This window comes from Xyrauchen texanus, chromosome 44 (assembly GCF_025860055.1).
Source record: "Xyrauchen texanus isolate HMW12.3.18 chromosome 44, RBS_HiC_50CHRs, whole genome shotgun sequence".
NCBI classification, from domain to species: domain Eukaryota; kingdom Metazoa; phylum Chordata; class Actinopteri; order Cypriniformes; family Catostomidae; genus Xyrauchen; species Xyrauchen texanus.
The window spans coordinates 20,559,661-20,569,730 of NC_068319.1; positions in this window are offsets into that span (position 1 = coordinate 20,559,661).

A 10,070-nucleotide genomic window follows, 5' to 3' on the forward strand; every position below is an offset into this window, starting at 1 on the left:
CAATATCCAAACAATACACTTCAGTTTTATTTAACAATCAAGGTTGTTGTGGTTTCTAAAATATATATTTTAGAACATGTATTTAACATTTTTGTCTTTAAATTTGATTTCATAAAATAATTAAGTACTTAATTATTTACTTTAAGTAAAATGGTGTAAAATGTAGGCTAGTTGATATATATATATATATATATATATATATATATATATATATATTGGGGAGTAACGGAATACATGTAAATGGATTATAAATATAAAATACAAAATATAAGTAACTGTATTCCACTTCAGTTACAATTTAGTCCTTTCAGATGGAAAACATACATACATATATATATATATATATATATATGATGCAATCAAAAGTGCATTTGAACAGCGGTGAAACACTTTCTTATGATTAGCTACATTCATACGAGCAGACAGAGAATTAAGTTTGAAGTTTGGTGCAGAAGAAATATATAGGTAGCAGATATTTAGGTTTTTCAGAGAATTTATTTTTAACATGTGTATTTTCTATAGTCAAAACAAGTGAAAAAAATCAACCAGTGCTGAAGAAGTAATCCAAAGTATTTATAATACGTTACTGACCTTGAGTAATGTAACAGAATATGTTACAAATTACATTTTACAGCATGTATTCTGTAATCTGCATACCTGACTGTATACATTTCAAAAGTTGCCCTCCCAACCCTGTCTGTTTTACACCAAGAATTACGAGCAAATGTCCTATCATGTATGCCCAATGAGTCGGTGGTCTCTATTTTTTGTTATTATGCAATTATAGTATTTCTAAATTACCGATTGACCTGGCCTGGAATTTGATCTATAAACATAACTTTAGTCCCCACCATTATTTTATTTGGAATAACCAGGATATCCAATACAAAAATAAAATGATATTTTTTCCTGATTGGTTCAATAATAATATTCTTTTGGTTTCTCAACTTATGAATTCAAACGGTCTTTTGTTTTCTTTTTCTGAATTTTTGTCAAGAGTAGGCCTACTGTATTCCAGTTACTCAGGTTTGGGAATGTGTCCACGCTGTAGTATTTTGGAGAAAAAAATGTTTGTTTGTACGTACATCTATTTTAACTAGTTTTTCTTTGCTTTATAAAGACGTTTTATTTGGTTTCCACAGTTTTGATAACTTAAAAAGTGAGTATTTTCTGATTAATCTGTTTATTTTTCTTGCCAAGTTCTTACATAAGTGTACATTTATGTCTATAAAGCCTCTATATGCACTTTTTTGTAAAGACTTGAAATATTATTTAAATACTCTTTGTACCTCCAACAACTCTAAAGCATTGAAAACCATTGCACTCTGTAATGAATATAATGTCTTGGCATTATTGTAAAATATATCGTCTAGGTTACGTATGTAACCTCCGTTCCCTGATGGAGGGAACGAGACGTTGTGTCAGAGAAGCGACACTAGGGGTCTCTCTTGAGCGCCGATATTCACCTCTGAACTATGAAAAAAGGCCAATGAGAGTTGGCAACCAGTATTTGCATGTCCCGCCCCCGGACATACGGGTATTTAAGCGGCGCAAATACGGGAGTTCATTCAGGATGTTTCTGAGGAGCCGGAAATGGTCCGGTCACAACAGTGGCTCGGCACAGCGACGTGGCAGGGGAGACACAACATCTCGTTCACTTAAAAAGTGGCATGCGCTGAGCCGTGTACGTGAACTGCTGATACAGGAGCGAGCAGGTATTCTTACGTGCAGAACGAGCAACTGTATCAGGCTGCACGTACCCTTCCCCAATGCCCCATTTAAGCCATCAGACTCCTTATCGTTACCCTGGAGGGGGGAACAAGGTGATGGCCTCCAACATGGGAACGGGCCAGCCTGGCTGGGCCTCTTTTCTCTCTATGTTTCTCGCATAGAGCAACTACGGCCGGGGCCCTTACACGCATTGAGGGAAGGGGGTCTTAGCCCTCATTCAGGGTGGAGAAGACCCCTGCGGAGGCCACACCTACATGGGAGGGGAGGCAAACTTTAGTGGCAAATACATCAGATGGCCTAACTTAAGACCTATGTGGAAAAGTTGGTGCGGTGGTAGATCCAGCCTCGTAGAGGGGGGAAGCATACAGCACAGCGACCGAGGCAGCTGTAACTGCCTAAGGGAGACACGGGAGTCAACTCGTGAGGGGACAGTACCGTGGCATTACACACAGGGGGAATCCGAACAGGAGGCCTTACCTGTGGAGCACCTATACCAGTACAGGGTAGCTTGCGGTACCCGCAGTGGTTTGGGTCAGCGAGTTCCTCCGCTGAACTGCAGACCCACAAGGGCTAGGGAGGAGTCAACCAGCGGCCCAAAAAATGGGATCTCCTGGGAACAGAGGCGCACTGTTTTCCCTTGGTTAGGGGGAAAGGGCGCTAGGCGCAAGCGGTTCACCCGGTCAGATCGTCAGCGTGCTACTGAGTTCTACGGGCTCGGACCTGAGAAAACACGGGACGATACTGACTCAACTCGGAGATTATAGAATCTCGCAAAAGTGTTAGGTGTTGCCCAGCTCGCTGCTCTACAGATGTCTGCTAGGGCGGTGCCCCTAGCCAGTGCCCACGAAGACGCAACACTCCTGGTGGACTGAGCTCGGACCCGCAAGGGGGGGGCACGGCCTTGGTGTGATAAGCCAAGGAAATGGCATCGACAACCCAGTGGGCGAGTCTCTGCTTGGAGACAGCGTTCCCTTTCTGCTGTCCCCCAAAGCAGACGAAGAGCTGCTCAGAGCGTCTAGTGCTCTGTGTGCGGTCCAGATAAATACGTAAAGCACGTACTGGACACAGCAGTGAAAGGGCTGGGTCTGCCTCCTCCTGGGGCAGCGCTTGCAGGTTCACTACCTGATCCCTGAAGGGTGTGGTAGGAACCTTGGGCACATAGCCCGGTCGCGGTCTTAAGATCACGAAAGTGTCTGCCGGACCGAACTCCAGGCAAGAGTCGCTAACAGAGAATGCTTGCAGGTCCCCGACCCTCTTGATGGAGGCGAGCGAGAGGGCCCTGAGTCCAACTGAGTCTAGCGGCTCGAAGGGGGGTCTCTGGAGTCCCGCGAGGACAACCGAGAGATCCCAGGAGGGGAACAGGTTAGGCCGGGAGGGAGTCAACCTCCGGGCACCTTTTAGGAACCTGACAATTAAGTCGTGCTTACCAAGAGACTTGCTGTCTACTGTGTCGTGGTGGGCTGCGATAGTGGCGACATACACCTTGAGGGTGGAGGGGGACAGCCTCCTCTCCAGCCTCTCCTGTAGAAACACGAGCACTGACCTAACCGCACACTTCTGTGGGTCTTCGGCTCGGGAAGAACACCAGTCTGTGAACAGACACCACTTTAGGGCGTAAAGATGCCTGGTCGAAGGGGCTCTGGCTTGGTTGATAGTGTCTATGACGGCCAGTGGTAGGCCGGCTAGCTCTTCCGTGTCCCGTCCAGGGGCCAGACGTGGAGGTTCCAGAGGTCTGGGTGCGAATGCTAGAGCATGCCCCGTCCCTGAGAAAGAAGATCCTTCCTCAGGGGAATTCGCCAGGGAGGGGCTGTCGTGAGGAGCGTGAGATCCGAGAACCACGTCCGGGTGGGCCAGTAGGGGGCCACCAGAGTGACTTGCTCCTCGTCCTCCCTGACCTTGCATAGCACCTGTGCAAGAAGGCTCACTGGGGGAAAGGCGTACTTGCGCAGCCCCGCGGGCCAGCTGTGCGCCAGAGCATCTGTCCTGAGGGGAGCCTCTGTGAGGGCATACCAGAGCGGGCAGTGGGAGGTTTCTTGGGAGGCAAACAGGTCTACCTGGGCCTTGCCGAACCTGTCCCAAATTAGCTGGACCGACTGGGGGTGGAGCCTCCACTCTCCGCCGGGCAAGCTTTGTCTTGATAGTGCGTCCGCTATCACATTGAGGTTGCCGGGATGTGAGTGGCGCGCAGTGACTTGAGTCGCTGCTGGCTCCAAAGGAGGAGACGACGGGCGAGCTGTGACATGTGGAGGGAGCGTACTCCGCCTTGGCGGTTTATGTAGGCCACCACCGTGGTGCTGTCTGTCCTGACTAGGACGTGCTTGCCCCGAATTAATGGAAGAAACCCCTTTAGGGCAAGAAAAACAGCCAGCAGCTCTAGGCAGTTGATGTGCCAGCGCAGCGGGCCTCGGTTCCACCGGCCTGCGGCTGCGCGCCCATTGCAAAAAGTTTGGAAGCGTCGGTCGTAACCAGAACACGTCGGGACACCTGCTGCAAGGGCACTCCTGCCCTTAGAAAGCAGAGGTCTGTCCAGGGTTTGAAGGCTTGGCAGCAGGTAGTGGTAACTTTCACCTTGTGCATGCCGCGGCGCCATGCTCGTCTTGGAACTCGAGTCTGGAGCCAGTTCTGAAGTGGTCTCATATGCATCAACCCCAGCGGTGCGGCTGCCGCGGAGGATGCCATATGCCCCAGGAGCTGTTGGAAACACTTTAAAGGGACCACGGCACCTGGCTTGAAGGAAGCGAGGCATTTCAGCACTGACTGAGCACACTCGTTGGAGAGATGTGCTGTCATTGAGACTGAGTCTAACTCCAAACCGAGAAAAGAGATGCTCTGGACCGGGGTGAGCTTGCTCTTCTCCCAGCTGACCTGAAACCCTAAAAGGCCGAGGTGCTTGAGCACCTGGTTTCTGTGTGCGCATAGTAATTCCCACGAGGAGGCCAGAATGGGCCAATTGTCGAGGTAATCGAGTATGCGTATCCCAGCTCCTCGGAGCGGGGCAAGAGCCGCCTCTGCGACCTTCGTGAAGACGCGAGGGGACAGAGACAGGCCGAAGGGGAGGACTTTGTACTGATATGCCTGGCCGTCGAACGCAAACCGCAGAAAGGGTCAATGTCGAGGGAGAATCGAGACGTGGAAGTACGCGTCCTTCAGGTCCATCGCTGCGACCCAATCTAGATGCCGGACGCCAGGTAGAATTTTTTTCTGGGTGAGCATTTTGATCAGGAGTTTGGACAAGGTCCGATTGAGAACTCGCAAGTCCAAAACTCGGTCGTAAGCCGCCGCCTTTCTTGGGTACAATCAAGTAAGGGCCGTAGAAACCCTTCTTCGTTTCGGTTGGAGGGACAGGCTCTATCGCGTCCTTGATTAAAAGGGAGGCGATTTCTTCGCGCAGGGACTGAGCGTGTCTGTCGTGCACTGCGGAGAAATGAACGCCCACGAAGGGGGGCGGAGACCTGGCAAACTGAATTGCGTAACCGAGTCGAATGGTCCAGTGCAGCCATCGCGATGGGTTGGGCAGTGAAAGCCACGCCTCTAAGCTCCGTGCTAGGGGCACCAAGGGGATGAGAATTTTGGACGTACCTGTCGGGGCTTCACAGCGGTGCGGAACAGGTAACGCGGCGTCAGGGGGCAACGTGGCATCCCGAGGCTCTGGTGCTGAGAGCAAACTCAAAGCACTTACCTTGCTCCGCGCACCCGGCGGGGGGCGGGTTCGTGACTGAGGAGGAGGTCCGACGCTGGCGTCCTCTGGACTCGTCTGAACCGGCAAGCCAGGGAACAGTCGTGGGGCTGAGGGCGGGGGTACCGCATCCAGGAAGCCAGGACTGTTGAGGCCTGAAAGCAGAGTGCCGTGAGAACGACATTTGCGGGCCATGTGACCCAGAGGTAAAGGAAATAGTTCTTTTATTGAGAATTTGGGTACCAGCAAATGAAAAAACAAAGGATTCTCCTCCCGGCCCTCCACCGGGGGACGGAGCGTTCTTACCACCTCCGGAGCTAACTTCTTGCACTCTGGGTCCACTGTCTCAGGAGTGCCTGGGAGCCTTCCAGGTCCTCGATGGAGTCCGTGAGACAGGGGGCGTACACTTCCCGCAGTTTGCTCGACGCCGGGGCTGAGAACTGGGCCTGGGTTGAGGCGGAGCAGAAGGTCTTCTGGCCGTGGGAGGACGCTCTCGGCGAGCAGATGGGGCCTGGGCCGTGGCGGCAGGCTTGCGGCGAGGCATGATGTGGGAAATGGCCTCCGTCTGCTTCTTCACCAGGGAGAACTGCTGGGTGAAGTCCTCAATGGTGTCGCCGAAGAGGCCGAACTGGGAGACAGGGGCGTTGAGAAAGCGAGTCTTGACGGCTTCACGCATCTCAACCAAGTCCAGCCATTGCTGACGTTCCTGGACCACCAGTGTGACCATCGCCTGCCCGAGCGCCTGCGCTGTGACCTTCGTTGCTCTTAGGGTGAGGTCGGTCGCTGAGCGCAGTTCCTGCAGCGTGTCGGGATCAGGGCCACCCCCGTGTATGTTTCGCAGTGCCTTGGCTTGGAGGACCTGCAGGAGAGCCATGGCATGCAGGGCGGAAGCGGCGCGTCCGGTAGCGCTGTAGGCCTTCGCGGTGAGCAAGGATGTTGCTCTACAGGACCGGGAAGGGAGTACAGGGCAACCCCACCAGGTGGTAGTGCTTCCGGGGCATAGGTGGAGCGCAACAGCCCTATCGACCTGGGGAATCGCCGTGTATCCGTGGCGCGTTCCGCCGTCGAGGGTGGCGAGGGCGGATGAGCAGGTGGCGGTGCGACGAGTGGAGAGGGGTGCTCTCCACGAAGACATCAGCTCATCATGCACCTCTGGGAAGAATGGAACGGGGGGGGGGGTGAGGCTGTGAGCGCCGCCCAGCACCCAAGAACCAGTCGTCCAGCCATGATGGCTGTGGGGAGGATGGAGGGTTCCAGTCCAAGCCCACGCTGTTGGCTGCCCGGGAAAGCATATCAGACATCTGTGCATCGGCCTCTTCCTGGGCGTGCAAGCCCGAGGGCGGCAGCCCAGAGGAGTCCTCGGCATCAGATCCCACGCCCTCCGATGTTGCGGCGAACTCGTCTGCTTCCATTGCAAGAGGGTAGGCTGACTGGCTGTGAGCCCTCTGACACAACGAGGGCTGCCGCCACCTCGAGCGGGGATGGGAGTCAACGAGCGTGTCGGGGCGCGGGTGGTCCGAGGGGGCGTACCCGGCGGAGCTGCACCCGCTGCCATCCCCAAATCGCCTCCATCGCCAGCCGCATCGTCCTCAATCCCGTGGGAAGAAGGAGCGACGCGGGGGGCGGCTGGAGTGGCTTGCTTACGGTTGTAAGCAAGCCGTGACCACAACGTTGTCATGGTCATGTTCTCGCAATGAGAACATGAACTATCCACAAACGCAGCCTCGGTGTGATCGCTGCCCAGACACACGAGACAACGCCTGTGGCCGTCAGAAGCGGAGAGTACTCTACCGCATCCAGGAACAACACAGGGGCGGAAAGGCATCTTGAAAAAGACGCGTCCTTAAAAGGACGTTCAACGCCGCTGTGTTTTTGCTCTTTTAGAGGAAATTACTCTTAAATAAAATCACTCTTTTATGAAAAAAGAAAACGTAAGAGATCTTTATTATCTGCACTGTCGAAGCGCTCAGGGGCAGGAAGTGCACAGCCGTGCAAACAGGAGAAAGCCGCTGTTGTGCACCGAAGAATCCAACAGCACACAGCAGAGGGATAGCAGGAACTCGGTGTGTACACGCAGCAGTTGCAGACACAACCATCGGCTCCCTTAGAAATTTTCTGAATGAACTCTGGTATTTGCGCTGCTTAAATACCCATATGTCCGGGGGCGGGACATGCAAATACTGGTTGCCAACTCTCATTGGCCTTTTTTCATAGTTCAGAGGTGAATATCGGCGCTCAAGAGAGACCCCTAGTGTCGCTTCTCTGACACAATGTGGAGAGAGCGACAGAAGGGGAACTGTAGTATTGCGTACTATGTATACCCCTGGCTTGTTCCTAATTACAAAAAAAAAAAAAGGAAAAAAAAATGTATGCGAAGACCAAGCCAATAATAGTCTTTAAGGGGCGGAGCGACAAGTGACGTGTAGCCCAATTCAAAGGAGGTTCTCGTAATAAAACACAATTCACTCAACGGTGCAGCAGCATCGCGTTATTAGATTGAAAATGTTCCAAGTCAAAAGCTCTGGCAGCCACACCTATCATCACTTATTTCAGGTGGCCATACGCAAAATCCTAAAACAGATAGGAGGGCATATGATGTGTGCCTGCGTATGCCCTACCGTGCGTTCAGACCAGAGGAGACGAGAGCGTCAAAATTCGTTCTGGCTGCCCTGTCAACAACGCTATCGAAAGGTGCGTACACACTGCCAGAGACATCGCGCGCGACAACGACTCCATACCATTCATTTTCAATGAGAGCACAGCGACTTCTGGCGACACGAGCTGTCGCGACCGTTGGCGACTAGATGTGGGCGTGTCCAGCGACGCGACAAAGTTGAGACAAGTTCAACTTTATTCAAATGAAGAGCGACTTACGGAAGCGACAGCCAATAGGAGAGAAGATGGGAGAGCTCACGTGATCCTTCTCTCTCTCTCAGCTCTTGCAGTAATGGAAAGATGGATGAAAGGCTAATTCTTGCTGTTTGAAATTTTCCAGTGCTCCATGAAATATCTCTTCCCACGTACAAGACATTTTTTTAGAAAAATACTGCGTGGAAAGGTGTATCTGAGATCGCGGGGATTTTATGGACCCAGACAGACCGGCATTTGCATTTTCGCCGCAGATAAACAGCCGCTATGGCAAACAGCACGCCTTGTTTCTCATTCATCTTTGATATAAAGCATTTTATGTACTGATTCCATTTATATTTAGTCTTTTCGCTCCAAAATGTTTGTTTTTAGTGGCAAAAAAAGAGATTCGCTGTCAACAGCAATGGAATGGCATCCATGAATGTCATTTATAAACGTTACTAGGCAACCAGTAGTGGGAACGCCCACTAGCAACTTCACCGCCAGCCACTGGCGACCTGCAGCGACAAAGTCGCTGGCTGTGTGTACGCACCTGAAGATTCGTGAACGCTCTAGCTGCGTACACACTGCCAGCGACACCATCCCATTCATTTTCAATGAGAGCACAGTGACTTCTGGTGACACGAGCTGTCGCGACCGTTGGCGACTAGATGTGGGCGTGTCCAGCGATGCGACAAAGTTGAGACAAGTTCAACTTTATTCAAATGAAGAGCGACTTACGGAAGCGACAGCCAATAGGAGAGAAAACAGGAGAGCTCACGTGATCCTCCTCTCTCACTCTCTCAGCTCCTGCAGTAATGGAAAGATGGATGAAAGGCTAATTCTTGCTGTTAGCAATTTTCCAGTGATCTATGATATGGATATGGTATATCCAGCTGCAGCTCTTGCACCAGCCGGTGGTTCTCGCCATGCTGACTCCGAGATTGAATGGTTTTGTGGACCGGCGTTTGTGTTTTTGCCGCAGATAAACAGCCGCTATGGCAAAGAGCACGCCTTGTTTCTCATTCATCTTTGATATAAAGCATTTTATATACTGATTCCATTTATATTTAGTCTTTTCCCTCCAAAATGTTTGTCTTTAGTGGCAAGAAAGGCGATTCGCTGTCAACAGCAATGGAATGACATCCATGAATGTCATTTCTAAACGTTACTAGGCAACCAGTATTGGGAACGCCCACTAGCAACTTCAGCGCCAGCCACTGGCGACCTGCAGCGACAAAGTCAGAATGCTTGGTTCTGTGAACTATATTTCAAGGAGGCGCAAAACATCCAGACATGTCGACCAGTATCTTTTTGCTGACATATCATAAGTAGCTTATATCCTCATGAAATCTTTTACATGTGAAAGTAATCGATCGATCGATGGCAGAAAGTAATTAAAATTATGGTTGTTTGTTACCAAAATAATCCAATAGGTGAACCGCATCAAAGCTCATTACCATAATGTTTCCCGCACTTGAACTTTCCACTGACGCTCAAGATGCGCCGGCCATGGACGCGCTGCTTCTCGCTGCGGAGAGAGCTGGCTGCCATAGAAAATTTATGACTTCCAGTCGATTTGACGCTGTCGACGCCTCTGGTCTGAACGCACCACTAGACTACACAACCAGAACCTGTTTCTCTGATTTTGTATCATTACATCTACAAGGCACTGCGCAAGTATTTGCTATAGCCTAATACAATTTATATCACTTTGAAGCTTACGATTATTGTTCGTGGTAACCAAATAATAACATCCCTAGTTAAAAAAATAAATAAATAATTTAGAATCAATATTTTTGATAAAACATCATGA